This window comes from Tupaia chinensis, unplaced genomic scaffold (genome assembly GCF_000334495.1).
Source record: "Tupaia chinensis unplaced genomic scaffold, TupChi_1.0 Scaffold000674_1, whole genome shotgun sequence".
NCBI classification, from domain to species: domain Eukaryota; kingdom Metazoa; phylum Chordata; class Mammalia; order Scandentia; family Tupaiidae; genus Tupaia; species Tupaia belangeri.
The window spans coordinates 814,410-821,836 of record NW_006160197.1 but is presented as its reverse complement, the minus strand read 5'-3'; the positions used below and the strand labels follow the sequence as shown (position 1 = coordinate 821,836).

Below are 7,427 nucleotides of genomic sequence, written 5' to 3'. Positions count from 1 at the left end.
CAGGACTTCCCTTTCTCGGTTTCCAATAGATGATCACACCTGAATTGCTGTCCTTTATTGTGACCATGCTGGTGTCTGAGAACTGGTTGTTCAGTGCCTTTATTATTCTAATTGCTAAATAATCTACTGTAAATATCTAATTTCAAGTATATACTTTTTCTTTGATATTTTGACAATAGATACAGCTTCATTTATCTGAAGGGGTACTGATTTTTAAATCAATTTAATTGAATTTTAGCACATGATGTGCTAGCTAAGACTTCAAAGGAGAGAGAAAGAGAGTGTGTGTGTGTATATGAACCACAGAGATCAAAAGAAACAGTGGTATAAATTACTGGATTCATGAGAGAGTCTGCTATAGAATTAAATACAACCTATTTCCAGGATTTGAATTTATATTTTTAATCAGAAGAGCACTGATATGAGAGTCAAAAACTAATTTTGAGCCAGGACTGCATAACCATGGGTATGGCAAAATTAGGCTTAATTTACGCACTTGTAACATAAGGTGAAGGGACAAGATATCTGTAAAGTCTATTACAGACTTTATAGACTCAAATGGTCATAATTCTGCAGTGTGTGTTCCTTTTAACAAATGAAATATCATTGGGATCAATATAGAAAAACATAGTAATATTCCATCATCCCAGTGCTCCAATATCACTTCTCTGAGGTATGGCCTTCATCACCCTACTTAGCACACACACACATACATAAATGTACATAAGGGATCTCTTTTGGTCTGGAAAAGAAAGATGCAAAGAAAAATACACATTACATAGATGTATTCTACTGCTTATAGACATCTGGATATCTTCAGTTCTTACTCTCATCATTATAAGTAATACTTTAGTAAACATCACTGTGGCAATCTCATTACATAAGGATGTTTTTTTTCCTTCTGTCAGACATACTTTAAGGCAGGATTTCTGGGTCAAATGCATATAACGGCTTTAATTTTAAGAAGTCATTACTGATTCATTTATAAAAAGTTTGTGATAATTTACAATATCAGCATCAGCGTAGAACAGTGTCAATTTCCCTTTATTCTTGCTAGCACTGGGTTTATTCATTTTTTTTTGTTGTTGTGGTTGTCATTGTTGCTAATCTGAGGGCTGAAAAATAATGTCATTTAATTCTAATTTGTATTTTCTTTATTCTATCAACAAAAGACAACAACAACAACAAAAAAATTACAGTGACATCTTTTCAAGCTATTGGCCTTTGTATCCTCTATTGTAATTGGCAATTTATAGCCTATACCTTTGTTCATCTTAAATTATTTTTCAACCTTTGAACACTTAGCTATTATACAAGGAGATTTTAATAAGTTCATGGAAAATATAATTACAATGAGTTTATTTTGGTACAAAAATGATTAAAATCATCTATACTTTTTTCATAATGCATATTTCCACAACCTTTTTGAAGACCCCTCATAGATGCTACAAATATTTTCCCTATTTTTAGTTCATCTTCTTGATTTCTGTATATATAGCTAGATACAGTTGCCTTAAAAAAAAGTAAAGTGGTAGGACCAGCAGTTACTGTGATGGCTATGTCGCTGGACTCCCATGTAGTCTACTGCAGCTGGAGTACCGGACCCGGTGGCTTAAAACTCACTCCAGGCGTGTGTGCGTGTGCGTGTGTGCCCAAGATCCCTAGAGGAGGACAGAGGAGAAGGGATTGTGGCGTGACCAACCCCCTGGGGGGTGATTTCTCGCTTTCTGTCTCTCTCTCTCTGGTGAGCGCACATGCCCTATAGCAAAAACCTCTCCAAAAAAAAAGTGGTTTGTTTCTGTCTTAATGAAGTAGAAAGGATCTTCATCAAAGGCTTCCTTCTTGGAATTTTTATTTTTTTTTTTGTTAAAATATTTGATCTACTTGGAATGAAAGAATGCCATATAAAATTAAATCTAAATTTGTGTTTTTAACTTGTGTGTGTGTTTTTAAATTCATAACTGTGAAATTTATTGTTCACAGTTCTGGAGGGTGAGAAGTCCAAGATGACAACTCCAGCCAGTACTGTGTATGGTAAGGGTCGTACTCATAGACAGTGACTCTGTGTGTCCTCACATTGCAGAATGGCAGACAGAAAGTAATGAGTATTTGAGTTGATGGATATGTTAATTACTCTGGCTTGATCCTTATGCACTGTATTCATGTAATGAAAATCACACTGTACTTCATAAATATATGGATTATGTGTCAATTAAAAATAATAAAGATAGAAGTGGAGGGGGTGTGCCGAGTGCTCAATCCATGTGGACACTGGCAGGGCACAGCCATGGCGGAGCTGCAGCAGCTCTGGCTGCAGTAAGTGGTGGACTCTGTGGTGAAGGGTCTGGAGCAGGAGAACATTCGGAAGATGCAGGGCCTCATGTTCCAGTGTAACATCAGCTGTAGTGAGGACAACCAGGAATCAATGCAGTGGGTGCACCAGTGCATTGGGTGCTGCCATGCACTTCTGGCCCAAGCCCAGACCTTGATGACCAAAGAGCTGGAGAAGTTCCGGAACTGCCTGGCATAGTGCACCAAGAGTTGTAATGAAAAAACAAAAGATTCCATAGACACAGGGAGCAAGAAGCCTCAGGTGAAGTGGCAGCTGGACAGTTGCATCCAGAAGTGTGGATGACCATATGCCCCTCATCCCAACTATAACCAAGAAGATGAAGGAATCACTGTCATCTGTGGGGAACTGAAAGTCCTTTCCAGTGACCTTTGGGGATGAAGGCAGGAATCTATAGTAAAAGAGCAATGGGAATTCTAGTGTTTTAAGCAGTATATGAATAAATTAGGATGGTAACAAGTTTAACTCATATGTCACTTGCCTGTGAACACTGGTTTCTTTATCTTTAAATCCTAGAAAGTGAAATGGAAAAATGGTGCTAAAATTTGGGTGAGAGAGAAAGCACAAGAGAGTGTTTTAGAACCTGAGTTTCAGGTGGCAAGTGCTTATTCTGACAGGACTCTTCCTTTTACCACGTGAGAGCCCCCCACAGAACCAGATTCTTCCTGTACAAGTACCAACATACTGGCTGGCTCCACTTACTTGCCTATACTCTGGTGCATTGTGAAGAGAAGTGTTTCTATATGTTGCCAACCTGTTTACCAGGGGTATGGCAGCACTATTTTTGCAAGTTGTAAAACAAAATTCATGAAGACATTAATGTAGAAGGGGAAAAGGTTTCCAGGTCTTTGTTTCGCTTGGCTTTGTTTTGTATAAAAGTCATAGAGTTGATGTAAATGTGGAGTTGGGAGGGAGAGTAGCTTGTATAACAACTGTGAAACAGTTCTTTGTGGATAACCTTTATTGGCTATCAGATTTGGTGTGTATTTCTCCAAATTCATACGCATGTATCTTTCAGCCTGGAGACCAGGTGAAAACATGAGCCATAACAGCACACTAAGTGTGGAATACAGAGGGTCCCTTTTACTGACTGGCCCTGAAGTTGTCTACAGAGAATGACAAGACAGTCTTACAGTAACAGTTTCCCCTTGACAGGAAAGGGAGTTTTGACTGTGATAGACACTGGAATCCAAAAGTGAACACTTAAAGAGGAACAGTTGGTTACTTCAGAGAGTTGCAAAGTACTAGATTTGGAACACCTGGTTTTTCCAGAACAGAATGGAAGAAAACCTAAATCCAGCATGGCTTACTTAGCCCCCTGAGTTCACAGAGTCTACTGAGACAATTCCAGGTCACAGAAAAGTCAAGGGGGAAAAAGTAAGCAACTTGGCTCAGATGAGCTGGGACTCTGTTAGGGCAAAGGAGGGGCAGTCTTCATTACCAATACCATGTTTGCCTGGGGCCTTTGCAACATGCAATGTTCCTGCCCAGGTGTGGCACCTTGTCCTTTCCATAAGGACCTTCTTGTCTTTTTGTCAGATTATTACTTGAAATGTTAATATAGCCTGTCTGTTTGCTGTTTCAAGGCTGTGATATATTTTTCATTTTTCTAGAGGCTTTTTTTTTTTCTATAGGGCACGTATGCTCGCCAGAAAGACAGCGAGAGACAGAGAGAGAGAAAGCGAGAAATCACCCCCCAGGGGAGATCGACACGCCACAATCCCTTCTCTATTCTCCTCTCAGGATCTTGATCACACATGTACATGCACCTGGCGTGAGTTTAAGTCACTGGGTCTGGGAGTCAAACTGCGGTCGACTACTAGGAGTTCAGCAACATAGCCATTACGCTAATTGCTGATCCTGAGGTTTGTTTTTTTGAAAAAAATAAAACCAAACCTCTCCCCTAAAACAAACAAACAAACAAATGAAAAAACCCAAAACCGAGAAGTGCAGTCTGCGAGAGCTGACTAGACGAGAGGGGGATCCCTATGAACGGTAACAGTGCACTTAGAAAAGAGCCCAAGGGAGACTGCTTGCCCCTTTCCATGTGGGTTTTTAATTGAGAGTAGTACTGAATTAAAAGCCCATTTTTGTCACATATAAAGTTATCAAGCATAGTTGGGTATAATTTCATATTTCCTGTTCTGATATAGTAGCTTTATGGCATGTTTTAATATCATGGAATTGCATTACATTTGTTTATTAATTTGGGAGTTTTATCTTTCCATCCATTTTGTGGTTCTTCATTTAATAATAAATTAATTGTTAATTTCTTTATATGGATTTTGTACCTTCTTGGGAATTTTAACCATTTATTTGTGTGGGATATTTAATTTCTTTTCCATTCATAGTTGTGTTGATAATAAAGGGTAAAACAATTGATATTGGAATATTTATTTTATATATAGTCAGTATGAAATTTCATTATTAATTCAGATTTTAAGTAAATTTTCTTCAGTTTTCTAGCTACAGCATAGTGTCATCTGCAAATACAGATGATGTTGTTTCTTCCTTTCCAGCATTCAGAGCAAATATTTTACTTTTTATAGTATTGCAATTTCTAGACACTCAATAAGAATGTTGAATAATTATAGCCATAGTTGGTATTTCTACTTTGTGCTGAATTTTAATCAAAATGGCTTCAGTAATTTACCTTTCTCCTTTACTAGTTTGTTTTAATTAGATATTCTTTAACAAATAGAGTTTTCATCTTAAAATATTTTATTTAAGAGTTCTTTATACAGGAATAACTGCCAATTTTTTTTTAAAGGTTTTTGTCATAGGGCACGTGCTTGCTGGGGAAAGACAAAGAGAGGGAAAGTAAGAAATCATCTCGCAGGGGGAATGGCTGAGCCACAATTCCTTTTCCTCCATTCTCCTCTTGAAATTTTGGGCAGGCATGTACACGCACCTGGCATGATTCTCAAGCTACCAGTTCTGGGGTTTGAACCATGGTCAGCTATGTAGGAGTCTAGCACTCTAACTACCACCACCTGCTGGCTCCATAACTACTACATTTTTTTCAATTGACTTTTAGAATCCTAATCATATAATTCTATGACTCTTTGATTATATGTTATGTTATATATTCCAATGATGAACAATACTTTTATTCCTAATAGAAATTCTGTTTTCTTATTTTAATATTCTGCTGAACTGACTCTTTCTCTCTCTCTCTCTCTTTCTCTCTCTCTGTCTCTGTGTGTGTGTGTGCGTGCATGTGCGTATGTTTATTTATTTATTTATTGCCATATGGCTCACGAGCATGCTGGAGAAAGATGGAGAGAAACAAAGTGAGAAATTACCCTTCTTCAGGATGGCCATGCTGCAATACCTTCTCTGTTCTCTTCTTAGGATTTTGGGCATATGTGTACACATGCCCTGCCTTATTTTAAAGCCACTGGGTCTGGGATTTCAAACTGCAGTTGGCCGTGTGGGCCGTGCCAGTGCCTTAACCACCTTGCCGACTGCCTGCCCGATCGACACATTTAACAACTATTTTATCTGAATTTTGAAATTTGGATTATCATACTTACACAAAATGATTGGAGAACTTTGTATCCTTTTCTGTCTTGTAGGACACCTTAAATAATAGACAGATATCAGATCTTTGCATTTTGTTTTGTTTTAGTTTTGCTATGGGGTGTGTGAAATTGAGAGAGAGAGAGAAAGTGGGAAGTCATCCCCCCAGGGGAGGATGGTCACTCTGCAATTCCTTCTCCTCCAGTCTTAGCATTTTGGCCACATATATGTATGTACCTGGCATGATTTCTCAAGCTGTTAGGTCTGAGACTCAAACCATGTGGTTGGCCATGTAGGATCCAGTTTCTTTACCTACATGCCACCTGGTGGTCCAGTCTTTGAGATTTTAGAATGTCATTTAGCTGTGTGCTAAAAAGAATTCAAAGGGATATCACATTTGATAAAATTGAAAGTTTAAAAATTTTAAAAATGATTGGGACCAGCAGTTAGCGTAATGGCTATGTCGCTGAACTCCCATGTAGTCGACCACGTTTCGAGTCCTGGACCTGGTAGCTTAAACTCACGCCGGTGCGTGTGCATGCGTGCCCAAGATCCTGAGAGGAAAATGGAGGAGAAGGGATTGTGGCATGGCCATACCCCTGGGGAGTGATTTCTTGCTTTCTGTCTCTCTGTCTCTTTCTGGCAAACACACATGCCCTATAGCGAAAACCTCTCAAAAAAAAACTTGGTTGCACAGTGGAATAGCATTCAGCACTAAGAATAATTGAAATATCAAGCAATGAGAATACATGGAGGAAATTTAAATTCCTATCACTATGTATAAACCAGAAATTACCACACAGAGAGAGAGAGAGAGAGAGAGAGACAGAGAGAGAGAGAGAGAGACTGAGAAAGGTCTAGGTCTAGGACTTAAACTTGGTTGGCCACGTAGGAGTGTCCAGTGCCTTAACCTCCATACCACCTGCTGGTCCCAGAATTTTAAAAATTTTATTTCTGCCCTAAAAGGTATGGAGGGCAGAATTGAAAAGTGGCATGTTTGTTTTCACTAAGAAATCATGCTAGTTACCAGCAGATGGCATAGTGGTTCTATCACTGGACTCTCACAGGTCTACCGCAGTTCAAGTCTCGGACCCAGTGGCTTCCAACTCATGCCAGGTGTGCATATGTGCCCAAGATCCCAGGAGGATAACACAGGAGGAGGGATTACAGTGTGGCCATACCCGGGAGGTGGTGATGTTTCGTTTTCTGTCTCTGTCTCTGTCTCTCTGTCTCTCTAGCAAGTGTACATGCCCTATAGCAAAAATCTCTCTCTCAAAAAAAATTATGCCATAAGTCTCTGTACATCAAACAATTTTGACAAAGCAATTTTGTAAGAAAAATAAATAAAAATAACCCAAATGAAGACAATTCATACCCCGTAATTTTCTTTACTGAACATTGTTTTTAAATGGGTAACAAGGGAAATTAAATCTAAAAGGATTGCTTTGGGTTGTTTCAATATGTAAATGTGATAGTTAGTTCGGAGTGTCAACTTGATTGAACTGAGGAATGTCTATAATCTGATAAAGCATTACTCTGGGTATGTTTGTGGCGA

The 7,427-nt window shown here is 38.7% G+C and overlaps 1 pseudogene; it reads left to right on the top strand.

Annotated features, from left to right (window-relative positions):
- Positions 1-2,287: 2,287 nt before the first annotated feature.
- Positions 2,288-2,702, top strand: LOC102474460 (protein FAM136A-like; annotated as a pseudogene).
- Positions 2,703-7,427: the final 4,725 nt, after the last annotated feature.